This window comes from Cryptotermes secundus, unplaced genomic scaffold, assembly GCF_002891405.2.
Source record: "Cryptotermes secundus unplaced genomic scaffold, Csec_1.0 scaffold13, whole genome shotgun sequence".
NCBI lineage: Eukaryota > Metazoa > Arthropoda > Insecta > Blattodea > Kalotermitidae > Cryptotermes > Cryptotermes secundus.
Window position 1 is genome coordinate 1,169,061 of NW_019734350.1, and position 17,955 is coordinate 1,187,015.

The following is a 17,955-nucleotide window of genomic DNA, read 5'->3' on the forward strand; positions in this document are numbered from 1 at the left end:
ACTCCGTTCACTTCGGTTTTTCTCGATCTTACACATACGGTAGGACTCCTTGGGCGGGTGATCAGCTCGTCGCAAGGCCTCTACCTATAGACAAACGCAGAAAAACGCACACCAACATCCATGCCCTGAGTGTGATTGGAACCCACGATCCCGGCTTCCGAGCGAGCGAAGACAGTGCATGCCTTAGACCGCTCGGCTACCGTGACCGGCTAGTCGTAATTACGATCTGTAAATATTCAATAAATCCAGTTACGAATCCAAATCCCGTCTGTTGTCACTCGAGTGCGTGAGAGTATCGTAACATGTTATATTTATAGGTTGAACAGTTTTGAAATGTTCAGGAAAATATTTGGACCTACGAACGATGAAATGAGTCAGTGAGTTAAACAGTAAGCTTCATTACTTGTACAGATCGCGTGGATTTTATTAGGATATTCAAATCTGAGAGCTCACAGGACTAGGAGTGCAACTAGAATATGGGAGACAAGGAATTCACGCAGAAATTTTGTGGTGAAAATTGTTGGACAGCGGCTGCTTGGAATACTAGAAATAGATGTTGGAATATAATATTTTAGAAATGTAAGTTATAAAATGAGAAATGGATGAAACTGGCTCACGATCGTCACCAATTAGGAAAGGCGATTTTGTATTAGCGACGTTCAACCTTCTAGTTCTGCTACCAAAAATTTCGTGGCTAGTTATTTAGTTAGTTTGGTAGAAACGTTTTAAAACACACAAGTAGCATTATTTTTCTTCATGTTTACAAGTTGTAATCCCCCAGGAATCTAAGACGCACGCGTGCAGTTTCGTAAAATGGCGAGACTTCAAAACCTCTGGACTGCTAGCAGAATATCGTATCACGAATCATTTGCCTTCAGATAAGAGGCGCTGCTATGATTTAGTCAATCGTGAGGGCACCCACACCTCGTAATAAATAACACTGAAAGTGAAACTGTCACGAAGGAAGAGTTAGGTAAGGCCACACACCGGCATGCGTCAAGACATGTAACAGTCAAGACACAATGTCTGCGACATGACGCAAAGAAAGGAGCACAATTGAAACGAATGAGATTATGAAAACCGCTGCACACCGGTCTGAGTCATGATGCTGACGTCAGCTTCACGCTGATTAATCACGAATGAAGGAAGACTGCGTATTTTGTCTCATGTCTTGATGCTTGTCTTGACGCAGTTAGTGTGCGGCCGCCCTAACAGGCGAAGTACAGCTAACTGCCGTGAACTATAATGTTGAATGCGGCCAACAGATTTAGCCACAAGAGGAGCACCGAAGCTCATGTTCAGTGGATTAAAACAAAACCTCACAAAGTTATGAGTGAAATATTAGTAAAACTGCCCTTAAAATTTAGGGCAACGTTGTGAAAGCGGTCGAAAGAACATACCTCAAGGGGCAGGATGGCAGCAGTGGACAGGACACATGGAATCTACTCCGGGGAACTACATTAACGCTTGAACCAATGAAGAGGCGTAAGTTATTCGTAATCTGCATTCCGAAATTATTGTACTACATATGTATAACGAATATGTTCAATACGTGTAAAAACAAAATATTTTCTGATGAATATCAGCGGACGTGGAATATTTCGGTCGGCATAGTGACCAGGCCATGGGCTGAGCTATCTAGGTGTTCAGTTGTCGGAAGATGCAAGCGATTTTTCTCTTTTCATAGCGTTTCAACCGGCTCTGAGGCCCAACAAGTCTCTTATGCCAGTGGTTCTCAAACTTTGTTAGGCCGCAGCCCGGTAAATTCTTTTTTCTATAAGGCGAGGGCCCGGTATAATTGACGCCAGGGCCCGGCGGTTGAGAAACACTGTCTTATGCAGTGACTACAGAGCCGTTTCTAAGAGGTAAAGCGACAGGGGCCTGAAGCTGGCCACTGTTTTGCTTGTAGTGCAGAGTTTAAGAATTTTTGGACCTATAATTCCACTGGCCGGTCACGGTAGCCGAGCGGTCTAAGGCATGTACTGTCTTCGCTCGCTTGGAAACCGGGATTGTGGGTTCGAATCCCACTCAGGGCATGGATCTTGGTGTGCGTTTTTCTGTGTTTGTCTACAGGTAGAGGCCTTGCGACGAGCTGATCACTCGCCCAAGGAGTCCTACCGAATGTGTAAAATCTAGAAAAACCGAAGTGAACGGAGAAGTTCATGGAGGTAGGCCTAGGCCCACTGGGGCTGTAGTGCCAAGGAAAAAACAAAGTAATTCCACTACCTCAAACGTTTTCACAGTATCATGCTTAATTAATAAAATACACGGATAAATTTACCCTTTTCCGACGCTGGAAGCGTCGTTAATTTATCCAAGAAAAACTCCGCCTTTTTATTGGCAGATGGTAAATGTTGTGTCCAGACGCATAACGGACCGTCTCTCTCTCTCTCGGGAGAATGGTGTAATCTAGTGCTGAACGCCGTCTGCTTAAGTCTCACTGAGTCCTAAGGCTGAGGGGGGCGAAGAGTGGGGGGAACAGCAGTAAAAAACGCGCACACAGCTGGTAGGTAAAGTGGAGGAAGGTACCATCCACCTTAAGCCGTCTGTGAGCACTTCGTTACACTCCACGCTACAGAGCTTTTTCTTTTGGCGCTACAGCCCCAATTTGGGCCCAGGCCTCCCTCCATGAAACTCTCCGTTTCACTTCGGTTTACTAGATCTTAGACATTCGGTAGGACTCCTTGGGCGGGTGATCAGCTCGTCGCAAGCCTTTACCTGTACACAAACAGAAAACGCACGCGCACACACGCAAACACTGAACATCCATGCTCTGAGTGGAATTCGAAACCATGATCCCGGCTTCCGAGCGAGCGAAGACAGTACATGCCTTAGACCGCTCAGCTACCGTGACCGGCCCACGCTACAGACTATTTCTCTCTGTTCCCTTCGAGTTGTCTAGCCATCTTGCCCGCATGAAGGTTGGTAATGATAACCTTCACTGGTTTGTCGCCTACTTTACAGTCCCCACGACCACACTCTTCGTAAGTTATTTTGTCTGTTTAGTCATGGATGGGTTCAGGGCCTCTGGTACATCTAACGTTATCACGGCACATGCTAACACAGATGCAAAGGTCATTATATAGACATCTGGACAAATGGGGAAAGATTTAGTAGTCTATATTATCTGGCTATTTCTAAAGGAATATTATGCCTGTCTAATAAATGAGCTGTGTGTTCTTATAAGTTCATTTGACGACTGCTCATAAACTAATGTCAGAGAGTGACAGACACTCACAGAGCGGTATTTGACTTTTTCTTACTTAATCCGTTCCTCTTATACCTCACGGTGTCGAGGTTGTTTTTTCATATTTTCTTTTACAGACATTAGGACTCCTTGGACGAGTGATTAGCTCGTCGCAAGGCCTCTACCAGAACAGGACAACACAAACACAGACTAAACACACACACACACACATACCAAACATCCATGCCTTCAGTGGGATTCGAACCCATGATCTGGGCATCCGAGCGAGCGAATACAGTACATTCCTTAGACCGCGACCGGCGCGGTATTTGACACAGAAATGAAAACATTCGGCAGTTCGTAGGAGACTATATCTATTTGATTCCAAGGAACAGGGTCTTTCTTGAGAATCTGATATTAACTTGACAAAAAGTGCCGCTCATTCTATAGAACCATATGATTCATTACCACGCTCAGAATGAGTCCTCCACTAATCTTGTCCTGTGCCAGATGAATTCAGTCCACATCCTCATATCTTATATCTGTAAGGTCTTGTCCTGTGCCAGATGAATTCAGTCCACATCCTCACAGCTTATATCTGTAAGATCTTGTCCTGTGCCAGATGAATTCAGTCCACATCTTACCATCTTATATCTGTAAGATCTTGTCCTGTGCCAGATGAATTCAGTCCACATCTTACCATCTTATATCTGTAAGATACAATTTAATATTATCCTCTTGTACATCTAAATGTATGTTGTTTTTTTTTCAGTTACGTATCCCAGACCATTCAAGTATTCAGTTTCATTAAATTCTTTCCTAACAATCAGAAGAAAAAAAAAACCTGTAAAGTCCTGCCAACATGAAACTTCATACCTTAGGCTTTAGACCTCTTCCTAAAAGAGCAAGCATAATGATAACAGACATTCCCAATCATGAATACACTAGTATAGTTCATTTCCTTCCAGATACACGCCTCTTTCATCTCTTCATCTTCATACGTGGTAGTTCTCTCTGGTGTATATTTTGTCTATTTATAAAAAATTGCTTTTCCATACGTCTGTAACCTAACGTGTGTTAAAGATGAGTGGGAATGGAGTTTGCGCCAATATCTCATAGTAATTCAATAGTAATCTCCCTTCCTCGGGATAGTTCTTTCCTTTCGCGCGGATAAAACTGGAACAAGAAAGTAGTGGGTCACGCAGCTGTTCATGTCAAGGCAAACAGACCCCACTATAAGAGCGAAGGTCAGAGGCACTGGTATTCTTCTTCAGGGGCGAATTTAATGAGCACATTAATGCACATTACATCGTGAAATATATAAAAAATTAACAATTACGAGTAACAAGATTTAAAATATTTGACGATGGTTCATTAGTACAAACATGTTTCTGGACATTGTCCATCGTCCTGTTTATGTTTATAAACACAGCGTTTCGGTGACTGTACGTATTCTGTCTCTTCCTTCTGGTAAAACCTACTCAGTTGGTGATAGGGACTAGATCTATCGATTGGGCCAAATTGAATAGGTTTTACCTGAAGACGGAGGGAGACTCCAGTCTCCAAAACGTTATGTTTATAAATATAAATAAGACGGTGTTTTAGACAAAAAGAGGCGATGGATAATTCCCAGAAACATAACATTTGTAATAATTAAAAAGAATATATTGGAAACTTGAAATAATTGAAAGCTGTGTCTACATGTGGAGAAAGCTGATCATATTAGGGGGAAAGAAATGCATATAGAGAAGAGAAATGAGTACCAGGAATTTTCCGGGGAGGGAGTTGGGGTAACGGACGGCCGGCGCGTAAGACTGACAGCCCTACCGCCTTCTGTGAGCTGATTGTCTGGAGAAAATGTGGAAGCCTCGATGTCTCACAGCCCTATGGACCCTCACGGTCTGTTACAGGGATAGCTTCTTATAATAATAATAATAATAATAATAATAACAACAACAATAATTCAATTCAATTCGTGTTTATTTATGTGCAAAATTAACAGCACAGTGGCCAATTACAAAGTTAGCACGAGTACATAGAAATACACAAAAATTAAAGAGCAAAATAAAAAATATGACAGTCTATACAATATCAATAAATTAGTAACAATTCCAAGAAAAGAAAAGAAAACAAAAAAAAATTTAGCCTTAACAGGCGAGAAAAATAATGAATGGCGAAACTTCCCACACAGCATGATTTTATATGCATCCTCTTGTCTATCTTCCTTTTTTGAGGAAGGGCAGAGAGATACGAATTAAAGAAAAGCGAAAGAAAAGGCAAAAGAATTAAGATGTAATGAAGTGAAGAGAGAGAGAAGAAATATGAATTCACATCCGATTAATTCAATTAATCTGCAAAATCAAGGAAAGCACCCAATGTGACAAGGTTGTGTAATGAAATGGATCGCGCTGTCGCTAGTCTCAGCTGTATTGACCAACACACAGAAAGTATTTCTCGTCACGTGACATGCGTATGTAATTAAATTGCTTCGCATGATCGCATGTTCAACAACAAATGCTTGTTGTTATCGGGCAGCGTGCTGTAAATTCTCCACCCTGCTGGAATCTCGTGAAACCGCCGGACGTGACACTTGTTCAGGCATTTCTTGGAGCAAGAAGGGTGCACGTCTTAATACAAGTTCAGTCAGAATAACAGATGCCACACACATCACACTGTCACTCTGACTGAGCCATCGAGACCCTTTTCAAGAATGCAATGAACGTTCGTAGAAGGCATGGGCGAGAAAATGAATGCACTCAGTTTTGAAGATGGAGACCATCGGGTTTTCCGAAACTCGTATCAGGCAACGCGTCACGGAGCCGTCACCAAACGCTGGAATCTTAATTTATTTACGGTTTATTGAAGCTTTTGGTAACTCGTAACTATATAGTCGAATGGTGTAGGGTTATTAGTGAATAATGACTGAATAATTAAAAAGGAGGGCGATAGTGGCTTACTTTGAGTTATAGTTCCGGAAATTTTGTGTAGGAACTAAGGAAGACCATGAACAACTTAATTCAGAATAGCTGGTGCCGCTGCCGAAATTTGAACCGGTCACCTCCCAGATATAAATCATAACCATTACAGTTCAGGCCAGCTCTCTCGGTAACTTCCTCGAAACAACAGCAAGCTAGACAACACAATGTTGTCATCATTTCAGGATGGGAAAACCTGAAGATTTCGAAAACAAAGACATAAAGCTATCCCTGTAACAGGCCGTGGAGGCCTATAAGGTTGTGAGACGTCGAGGTTGCCACTTTTTCTAGACAGTCGGCTCATATATGGCGGTGAGGTTGTTAGCCTTACGCGCCCGCCGCCTTTACCCCCCAGGAAGATTCCTGGTACTCATTTCTGTAAGAGGCTGAATCTACCCCAGGGCTATAGTGCGGCTGGAAGGATTAGGTCAATTGTAAATCCAGTGACCTCATCGGGAACCGAACCCACGTCCTCCCGGTTTGTAGCATATTGCCTCAACCAACTACACTACCGCGTTTACCAAAACAAAAACATGAATTAAGTAAATGAAGGCGTGTTCCGTGTAATTCCATACAGCGGAGTTATCTTCAGAAGATGATAGGTATTAGCCGTTCTTTTATATAGCCCACAGGTTCAGTATTGTATTCACAAGAACTCGTCACCGGCCTCTATTCCGAGCAAGCCGAATCCACTCCATTTCTTTAGGATCCACTTTTGTTCTCCCACGTTGTACCCATAGGGGGCGTCAGGGTACGAGGAGATGTTTTCCTAAACAAAAGATGCAACACAGAGCTGCAGTGACACGCACTCTTGAAATAACGGACTGTTAGGCTAACAAGAAAGGAATAAACTTCAGGGGTGTTTTATACCCGTCGTATATATAGGTGGGGCAGTTCCATCACTCGAAACACTGGGGGACTCCACCCATCATTCGGTCGGTCTTGATGCATCTGATAGTCCGCCTTTATTATCTTCGTATAGGTTCGTGGGTTACTTAACTGCGCTCTGTCGATTGTAAGGTAATTTAGGGTGGAATAAGGTAAGAGTTAATAATGTATAGTAAACAGAAAATGTTTGTAGAGGAAGCATTCGTGTGGTTACCTACCCAGAAGCATCTGGCCCGCCCGAAGCCTCAACAGTGCGCCGCCCTATAAAAAAACTCCTTGGCCTGTAGTTCGCAAGCGAACTGTACCGACCGAGCGACCGCCGCTTGTCGGCGAAGTCAGTGCCAACTTTAACGGATAGAGGGTGTCGCGTGGTCAGCGCAACGAATCCCCACAGCTGTTAATTTCGGTTTTCTAAACCGGAGCCGCTATTTTCTCGAAATAGCTCCTCAGTTATCCTCACGAGGCTGAGTGGACCCAGTTCCATACCCATTACTTCTTAAAAAAAAGTAGCGCCGGGAATCGAACCCGGACCTCTGGATCTGTAGCCAGGAATTCTGACCACTAAACCACAGATGCGGTCAGGTGTCTCCTTAATGCCAACCAAAATCGTTAGCCCTGAAGTTAAAATGGTAGGCAATACTGATGCAAAATTGACCATTCAATGTAAGGGTGGTAGAATCAGGGATGATGAGAAGGACATAACATACAATAAACAGAGGAGAGAAGACAAGAAGAAGATATAATCTGGAAATCCCAGAGGTTGAAACCATTTGAGAGATGCAAATACGTAGTATGTATCTATTACTCTACACACCTTTGTTGGGCCTTGGCCGCTTTTTCAGTTCCTTAATCCTATACACTGTCGGTAGAACTCCTTGAATGGGGGATCAGCCCGTCGCAAGACCGCTACCTACACACCGAACAACACAAACAACACAAACAAAATAAACCCGCACAGACATCCATGCCTTAAATGGAATTTGAAACCCACAATCCCAGCGTTCAAGCGAGCGAAGAAAGTTCATGCCTTATATCGCACGGCCACTGTGAAGATGATATTAAAACGGACGTTAGAGAAAAAGTGGAAGGATGTAGACAAGATTCATCTGGCTTAGACAAGGATCCAGTGGCGGTTGTAAACACAACAACGGAATTTGTGTTACTTAAAATGAGGGAACTTTTTAACCAGATGAACGACTATCCGCTTCTCAATAAAGATTATGCTTTCTGAAGTTAGTTTTCTTCTTATTTCGAAAAAAAAATAATCAGAGTTCCTGCCTACAGATTCAGAGGTTCGGGTTCGGTTCCCGTCGCTACCAGATTTTCTGAGAAGTAGTGGGTCTGGAACGGGGTCCACTCAGCCTCGTGAGGATAATTGAGGAGCTATTTCAAGAAAATAGTGACTCTGGTCTAGAAAAATGAAATTAACGGCCGTGGGGATTTGTTACGCTGACCACGCGACACCCTCTATCCGCTAAAGTTGGCACTAACTTCGCCGACAAGCGGCGGTCGCTCGGTCGGTATAGTTCTTTTGCGGACTACGGAACACAAGTTTGTTTTTGTTTATCAGATCGCCTTGCTTTCTGTGTCCGCGTATACTTCCCTTTTTTTTTCTATGCTGGCCGTGTTGTATCGAAGGAAAGTAGACCATTAGTTCTTCCCAGAACTACTTGTTACTTCTGAAAATATGATCATGTAGAATTCGACGACTGACAGTGGAATTTGCTGCTGTAAGTGTAGACTTGTCGTGATATGTTATGAACCTTTGCACTCCTGTCGTCACCGTAATAAACAGACTGAATTCTACAACCTGACTGCGTGCTGTAGCAGAGTACAGGTTAGCAAGCGGATATATCGCCCTTTTCTTTAAACCCGAATGATATATCGCTTGAGTACTTTTATGATTTATAGATGTCTCACTGTCATTTGTCACGGCACGGGCCAGTTCTGCGAACATGGTAGACACATTACTTGTACGTGCTTTGGTCACTGTTTCTTGCCACCACGTCATTCTTTTGTCTCCAACATGTTTCGTGCAGAGTGTGAGTTATGTTGTGTGTTTCATGTATGTTGATTAAACTGAATTCACTCACTACCCATGTTCTAAAAACCTCAAATATTTGTTTTGCTTTCTTGACTCCTAGTGGAACGTTCAAAGGAGCTGATAGTGGGTTTATTATTTGTACTGATAGAAACCTATATTGTACAAAGCATAATTCATGGAGGATTCGGAAAATTTGGTTGCGTGTTTGTGTGTGTAATTTATAACTTGCAGAGATCAGCTAATAGCGCTCCTACTAAGATAACAAGTTCTGGGAAGAACCAATCGTCTTCTTTCCTTTGTTACGACACAGACCCATAGAGAACGAAATTTCTGGCTGGGCACACAGACAGCAATGCAATCTCATGAGCCTCCTAAAAAATTAAGGGGATATACAAAGAGAGAGTATGTGATCTCATAAGTCTCATAGCCCTAAAAAAATTAGGGGGAAACCCAGACACATGGACAGATATATATATATGGAAACACAGACAGACAGAAAAGTGATCTCATAAACCTTCTTTTATAAAGGTAAAAGAAGCTATCCCTATAACAGGGTTGTGAGACGTCGAGAGGGCCACATTTTCTCTAGACAGTGGGCTCACAGATGGCGGTAAGTTTGCCAGCCTTACGCGCCGGCAGCCCTTTACCCCCCAGGAAGATTCCGGGTACTCATTTCTGTTAGAGGCTGAGCCGAACCCATGGCCGTAATGCAGCGGGAAGGATTAGGCAGATTGAAAAAATAATCCACCTCATCTGGACTCAAACCCGCGACCTTCCGGCTTGAAGCATAGTGCCTCAACCAACTACGCTACAGCGTGTCCCCAGCCTTTTATTTTTTCCAAAAATAAAATAAAACAAAGAAGACTGGGGGCACGTTTCTTCAAAATAAGGAAAGTAGGCTGAAAATCTAGAAGTTTACGACGGCTGGGCATGTGTAATGGGGAAAACAAGGCATGCATACAGAATTCCGTAGAAATGGGGAAGATGACAAAAAGAATCTGAAAATGAGATGTGGATAGAACTGGCTCACGATCATTTCCAGTTGCGAACTCTTAGTATTAGCAGAGTTGAGCCTTCGTGTTCTTCTTTAACTATGTTAATTAGTGAGGTCATAAGTATATAAAATTAATACCCTTAAACCAGCTAATAATTATAAATTGGATTTATGGAAATAAATTTGGACGCTAACATTCCTTCGCAAGTTCACTGAACAGGAGAGACCTAACAAAATAACAGATTAACAATTGTAGTCGACAACAAGATGAAAATTGATGAAAGTTCCTTTAAACTTTCCTGAAATAATGAAATTGCCTATTCAGTGTGATGACCTTATGAATAAAATTATGGCTGACAAATTAACGAAATATAATATTAACACGTTAGATTTGTTGAAATATCTATCTTAAATAAACAGAATGGAAGAATGTGGACTGTATTCATGTGATTTTGGACTAGATCCAATTACTTCTTTATGGAAACGCTAATGGAAATTTTAGTTCCGTAATTGGAGATTAATTCCTTGACTAGTTGATCGACTGTGAGCTCACAACGAGGACTCTGCTCCATGGAATTAGGTAATCAGGTAGTTCATTAGGCAAATGTGCCGGTCACGGTATCCGAGCGGTCTAAGGCATGTACTGTCTTCGCTCGCTTGGAAACCGAGATCGTGGGTTCGAATCCCACTCAGGGCATGGATGTTTAGTTTGTGTGTGTGCGTTTTTCTGTGTTTGTGTACAGGCAGAGGTCTTGCGACGAGCTGATCACCCGCCCAAGGAGTTCTACCGAATGTATAAGCTCTAGAAAAACCAAAGTGAACGGAGAAGTTCATGGAGGTAGGCCTAGGCCAAGGAAAAAAAATAGGCAAATGTTTCCATCTTCAATAACTTCCTGTCTTTTAGTTCCACGCACCTTCCTCGGCACTTTATCTTTAAAGGCCCTCAGACTACGTATCGTAATGTTATGATAAACACTTATTTTCAAATATTAAATATACCGTAATAGTAAAAAAAGCAAAGCTATCCCTGTAACAGGCCGTGAAGGCCCATGGGGTCCCACATTATCTAGACAATCGGTTCAAAGATGGCGGTAAGGTTGTCAGCCTTACGCGCCGGCCGCACTTTACTCCCCAGGAAAATTATTTAATTAATTCCTGGTACTCGTTTCTGTTAGAGGCTCAGTCGACCCAAGGACCATAGTGCGGCTGGAAGGATTAGGTCAATTGAAAAGTATCCAATGACCTCATCGGGGCTTGAACCCGCGACCTTCCGACTTATAGCATAGTGCCTCAACCACTACGCTACCGCTTTCCCCCATTAAATATACTGTACCATTCATTAGTGCCAACGAATCCCCACGGCCATTTACATAGCTACTCAGTTATCCTCACGAGTCTGAGTAGAACCCGTTTCAGACCCACTACTTCTCAGATAATCTGGTAGCGCCGTGAATCGAACCCAGGACCTCTGAATCTGTAGTCAGAAACTCTGACCACTAGACCACAGAGGCGGTCGGCACTAACTTCGCCGACAAGCGGTGGTCGCTCCGTCGGTATAGTTCGCTTGCGGACTAAAGCCACGGAGTTTTTGGTACCATTCATTAGACTTTCCCATCTGCATAATAAACGAATAGCGCAATTTTGTGAAGTTCGTTTATTTTTCGATAGATGTGGAAAAACTCCAATACTCTCAAATTTCAAAGACTCGTTGCACCAAGTTAATGTAAAAAGACGGACAATCAGTAATGTCTGAATTATGATTATGAATAAAAGTAATTATTCAAATCCTCTTTCTGTGAAACTTTGTGGTTAACGCTTGAGTTTCTATAAGACAGAATACATGACAAGTTTCGGCACTTAAGGTCTATATCATGCCGGTTTCCAAACAGCCACTTCCCCTTGTTTTCGAAATATTCCCCAAAGTTGACCTCCTTATGGAAGAGGTCTTCTCCACTTCATTTTAGCAGTCCTCGTTTAAACATCACAATAAAGAAAATAAAAGAGCTGCAGATAATTTAGAATTGGGGGAGTTGTACAACTACGCTAGGAATACTTATAAATTCTGAAAGTTGTTCTCAGCTATGAACAAAGCCCTTTTGTCGTCAACTTATAAGACTCCGTTCCGTGTTCATACTTGTGAATGATAGCAATGAATACGGTTTCATTGAAAGCACTTAAAGTAAATTTCAATACAATCCATCACAATATGTAAATGGAATGAAAGGTTGGCCCTTATTGTGGGTACAAATAGGTCGTTTAAATTGGGAAGCTTTTGTTACCGCACCCTGGTCTTGTCCTCTACTGACTTAATCTGAAACTAAAGTTGAAATACTACCATCGGGGCCCATTTTTGGTAGCTGCTCATATGACAATAAAGTGTTTACCACATCTCAGGTTGGGCTGACGGTTCAGAATGGGTCTTTCCTGCAGTACAGGAAGGAGAACTAATTTTCTACAAACTGATAGGAGGTAACAGGGAAATTTTAGCGGGAATAAATTGCCTCTTGTAGTCAAAACTTGAACAAATGGTTGAATGAAGAAAGTATGAATCACTTCAGGTATATAAGACAGCAACATACGTGTACACATATTCCAGGTTTCATAGATTACGTAGAGAGTTTAACAGAAAAATATACGCAAGAGTTTATCATGTGAGAAATTTCGGAAATGAAATATCCCGTATAAATATATGATGATTTCATACGCTATCAGAGATTTATTTCGGAACAAAATATATATAAGACTATTAATAATATCGTAGTATATTCCAGGTTTCATAGATTACGTAGAGAGTTTAACAGAAAAAAGTATGGAAAGGTTTATCATGTGAGAAAATTCGGAAGTAAAATGTCCCGTATAAAAATATAATGATTTCATACGCTATCAGAATCATTCGGTCGTTGGATACTGGCGACGGCCAAACAGTGCTCAACTGAGCATCACAATGCGCAGTAGTCATTTGCGCACACCTGTCATAAAGTATGCTCACAACATGACATAAGCGTAAATTACCGAGCTTCGCCCCCTCCAAGGTATAGATGGATGCGCAGTAATGTACTGCGCAAACCTAACCTAACCTAACCTAACATCAGCGTATGGTACCCCGAGATACCGGTGGATGCGAAGTAGTTCATTGCGCACACCTATGAGTGACGTCATTTACGAAACTGCAATTTAACCTAACGTAATGTAGGACGTTCGTGACATGGAAAATAAATCGAAATGTGAGGTTATGTGTAAAATTGAGCGTGTTGACTCTTTTTCCACCCATAAAATCTATAAATGCTCTTATATTCGGAGTTTATATTGCTACGTGATAGCTTAGATTGTGTCGGAAACGCCGCTCCCACCTCACGAGTTTGCGCATCCCCCACGGTGATACAAATGATTATTGAATATCACATATTATGGCATTATGCTGCCCTCCAATGGCATAACGTTATGACGAAAAATCTTTATTATCAGTGAAATCGTTCCCTTCTTTCTCGTGGATGGATACGCGACCAATTCAGTTAGTGCTCGGCATTTGTTTCGTCCGAAATTCCCTTCGTGGATAGGAAGTAGAATAATATTATACACGGAAATGGGTAAAAAAGAATTGGGAGAAATTTACCGTCCTGTAATCCAACTGATAATGAAATGTTTCTGTTTCAGTCATGTTAAGGGGTTGGCTGGCCTGTCACTGTGACCTAAATATCCGGTGTAGAAAATCAAGGTACGTTTCTTTCCTGATATGAAGTGATGTTTACAAATAATAAGATGGTGATATGTGTGTGTGTATGTTTATATACATATATGTAGAAGTTCTGATTATTTATATGCCTGAACGTATATCATAAAAGATTCAGTGAGATAGTGCAAATGGTAGGAATTAATGTACGTATTATCCTGGACTGAGTAATGGCGAGTGCACGAAATTTTACAAACATGTGTTTCCTCTGTTCCACATTGAAATCGAAGTGTTTTCCTTCTGAACCATGAGACAGAAGTATGTGTGAAGGAAGAATACACCCTACGGTATATTTACTGATTTAACGAAAATAAGTGCATATAAGAAAACAGTGATTTGTAGTTATATGGAAAGAGTGAATTATATTCTGTGAGTGCATATTTGATATGTTAGAAAACAAGGTGTAGTTTTGTTATTTTGCATATGAATACTACACGTGTGAGTAGGTTATTATTCAGAAAGACATCGTTTTTTTTTGCATTAGTATATGTACTTGTAAGAAGAGGGTGAAAAGTGAATTTCTAGTTCCCACTGAAGAAGTTATTGTTTTAATTTATATCTCAGTTCTGTGTGACAGAGAGAGGTGGGTATAATGTGGGTTGTTTTGATCACAATGGTGTCGAGTGTAAAGTGAAGTTTAAATTCTCTAGCGTGATGTTATATTTTTGTGTGCAATTTACACAGTGATGTGTAGTGAGGGGTTGTAGTGTTCTCAAGAATGATAAGAATTCCATTCACCCGCACTTGATTGAAAAGTTTCCCGTTTTATGTACATATCTTGTTTGCATGAATAATGGTTGCTTATAACAAGGTGGTATGCCAAGTGAAATACATGTTGACATTGGTGTTATGCTGGCAGTCCTGTTCAGTGACAGTGTAAATTGTGCACAGTGGTGTGTAGAGTATGTGTTATAGCATGAAGGATGATGGGTAGTGATTTGTAAGTTAGATATACATTTCTGTGTGGCAGACAACGGATTGCATTCTTGCCATCTAATCTTCCAGGTTTACATGTGCTAGCAGGTGGTATACAGCATCAGGTAATTATTTTCTTTCCATCCATTAAACTGCTTACTGAATCACATTGTTTGCAGGAATGCACACTTTTTTACAGCTGACATTCTTTTAATTGTATTTTATAGTTTAGTCTAGTACATATATAGTGATATGTTCGTTTTTTGTTTTAATGCTAAGAAGAATATTGAATGATATTTTCTTATGTTCAGATCGTAATGAGTGATTTCCCAATCTAATATGTGAGCACTAGTATTGTGGGTTTGATACCTCTCATTCAGTATATATGTATATCCTTCACATATGTCGAAAAACATAATAAAGTTAATAATTGTAAAATTCAAAAAGAGAATATTTCGGGAACGGTTGGAAATTTTGAGACATTTTCACAGTTGATATTCCTTAAATCCTGTTTTACATTTCCATCTATGCGAGTGTTCCCAAATTAGTCTCTTCCTTTTAGATCTTCAGGCTGAAATTTTTCTTCGCCTTTTCCATATATGCCACATGCCCCTCCCATCTCAACTTCCTTGATTTGATCTCCCTAATAATATTTTTGGTGAAGAGGTAAACCTTATTGTATCTGTCCTACTGTTCCATCCCGTTTAGATCCAAATATTCTCAACATCCCATCCAGTTGTGAGATATCCTGATTCCACATTCTTCTTACAGGTTGAGACAGCATAGAAGATCTCATCGGACAGAAAAGCGGACATTGAGTGGGATGTGAACCATTGATCTCAATGTTCCATTTTCTCAGGACCATGCACGCCGTAAACTGCGCGGTGAGTGTAAGAAAGTTGTTATTGGTATTTTTGCTGTTGTTATGCTCATAACCATAAGAATATTTAACAAGGGTCTTATTTCACTTATTGACAATATACACTGTTTTAACACCAAATTAGATAATTTCAAGAAATTCTTTATGCCTTATTTTGTACATTAGGACACTTTAGTCCTTCAGGGTTGAAGGACTCTACCAGTAGCTGATACTTTTCTGGGTCGATGCAGTTCTTACTGTAGGCATGTTGGTGTACTGTGCTCTTAGTGTTTCTCTTGCCATGTGCCCTACTAAGAGATTCACCTCCACAGACTCGAGGAGAAAGGGTAAAGAACAGAGTCCTTTCCCCGCCAATTGGAGAGATTTATAAAACAGATACTTTCAAGGGGAAAATTAACCTTTTACCACAGGTGATAAATGAAGTACTGAGAAATGGCGACCCTATGCAAGATCCCGTTATTGTTATGAGGAAGAAAGTATCACTTATTACAAACGAAAAAGGTTATAATCAACTGAATTTTCTTCGCACACTCTCTCTGTGAGAATTCAGCTTGTACGAAGTTCATGCATGAATGGTCTCTAAAATCGTCATAAATTTTTTTCTGTGAAGAACAATTTTCTGTAATGACTTGTGAAGAGACTGATGATGTGGAAATGTTAAGAGTCAGGTATCGATTGGACGTTTAGCCCGTTTCTCCTATTCTCGCGCTTCTGTCGTCAATACATTGCAGAACTTCGGTGCCCAATGTGTATCAGGCACTACTCTTGGCTGTCGAATTATGCCTAAAGTAGCACTACTCAGTCAAATATCCTACGAAGGGTTTGATTTTCGATGTGCCAGATATAGCTGATCCATTGTCCACTTCCTGTAAAACATAAACGTAAAAATAAAAGGTAGAGTTGTCCCTGTGCTTAACTAATTAAGCACTACGCCATGAAGGCGTATGGAGGAGTGGATGTATAGCTCCATATTTTCTCGACCTCGGCACTAGTTGGAGGTGAGTTGTCAGCTTCATGCCCCGGCCGCTTTACCCCCGAAGAAATTGATCCCGGTACTGATTGGATAGGAGGCTGGGTGGGCCCTAGAACCGGTCTGCAAAACGTGGAGAAGAGGCAAATTCTTGACCCTACGTGGACTCCAACTCCGACCCATCGGTCTGCCAGCCTGTAGCCAGTCTCTGTATCGACTGTGCTATCCCGGCTTCTCCTTTAAAACAGAAACGTAAATAAAGTCTAGTTTCGCGGTTGGTATTAATGTATATTTTTTATGTTTTTCTCGGTCAATCATTGAAGAACCAAATGTTTATTTGTACATTTTACTTAATAAAACATTTAAATCTCACCCCAAGGTAATAAAATAGGCTGATGGTGTTAGAAGACGACATCAAAGAGAATGTTTATTTAAAACAGAAAGAAACCCGAAAATGGATGCAATGGCAGAATAAACTGTACTCTTCATCGGATGTTGCTAGAGTGAGCAAATAAATTATAGGAGCAGAATAGAGAAGACAAGCGCATGTAGAACTGGCCGGAATTCTTTTATGGATGAGACCTACTATACCCACGTGTAGGTATAATTTTAAGAAGGACAGTGAGGGAGTCGAGTGTTGAAGCGTGAGTTGAATTCAGCTGGTTCACGACACAGAATCCGGTAATATCTTCATGCGAATACGGTAATGAGCCGTCGGACGGCCATGAAAGTGTATAATTTCATGGCCGTCTGACCAACAGTCAGCTTTTATAAACGACTCTATTCCATGAAGTAAATTCAGAGTAACAGCAGATGCAGGCGTGATCTGAAACACTTGTGGATATCTGTTGCATTTCAGGTTCTCACAGCCGTGAAAATGCAGAAAGAGATTTTTATAGATTTTTAATACCCTGTAGTTCGGAAAGAGCAAGATATGTTGGAGTAACGTATCATTTAGGCCGCGCCATAGCTCAAGCGGTTAGTCGCGGGATTCCCACCACGGTGGGCCGGGTTTGAGCCCGGGTCTGGTCAAGTGGGATTTATGGTGGACAAAGTGGCGCTGGGGCAGGTTTTCTTCGAGTACTTCTGTTTCCCCTGCCAATCTTCATTCCACCAAATTCTCTGTCGTCATAATCACCTGGGGCGGGTAAAATAGGCCAATCAGTGGCTGCCATGCTGAGTGGACCCAACTGGACCTCACCTCCCACTATGTGAATTAAAAAAAAAAAATATCGTTTCCATCTTCAAGGCCGAAGAGAAAGCCGGGGGGGGGGAGTTGCAGGTGGCAAGCAAAGCGAGCCGCGGGTGGAAAATCTTGCCTGATATAGGCCAGTCCGGGCCTTAAAGGAACTCTGAGAGAGAGTGAATGGTT

The 17,955-nt window shown here is 41.5% G+C and overlaps 1 long non-coding RNA gene across 1 annotated transcript in view; it reads left to right on the plus strand.

Annotated features, from left to right (window-relative positions):
• LOC117282650 overlaps window positions 1–15,610 on the plus strand; it is a 70,903-nt gene extending 55,293 nt beyond the window's left edge. The window contains exons 2-3 of the long non-coding RNA XR_004513473.1: window positions 13,743–13,803; window positions 15,505–15,610. This is a non-coding gene — a long non-coding RNA (uncharacterized LOC117282650). The remainder of the gene's footprint in view (window positions 1–13,742; window positions 13,804–15,504) is intronic.
• The last annotated feature ends 2,345 nt before the right edge of the window (window positions 15,611–17,955 follow it).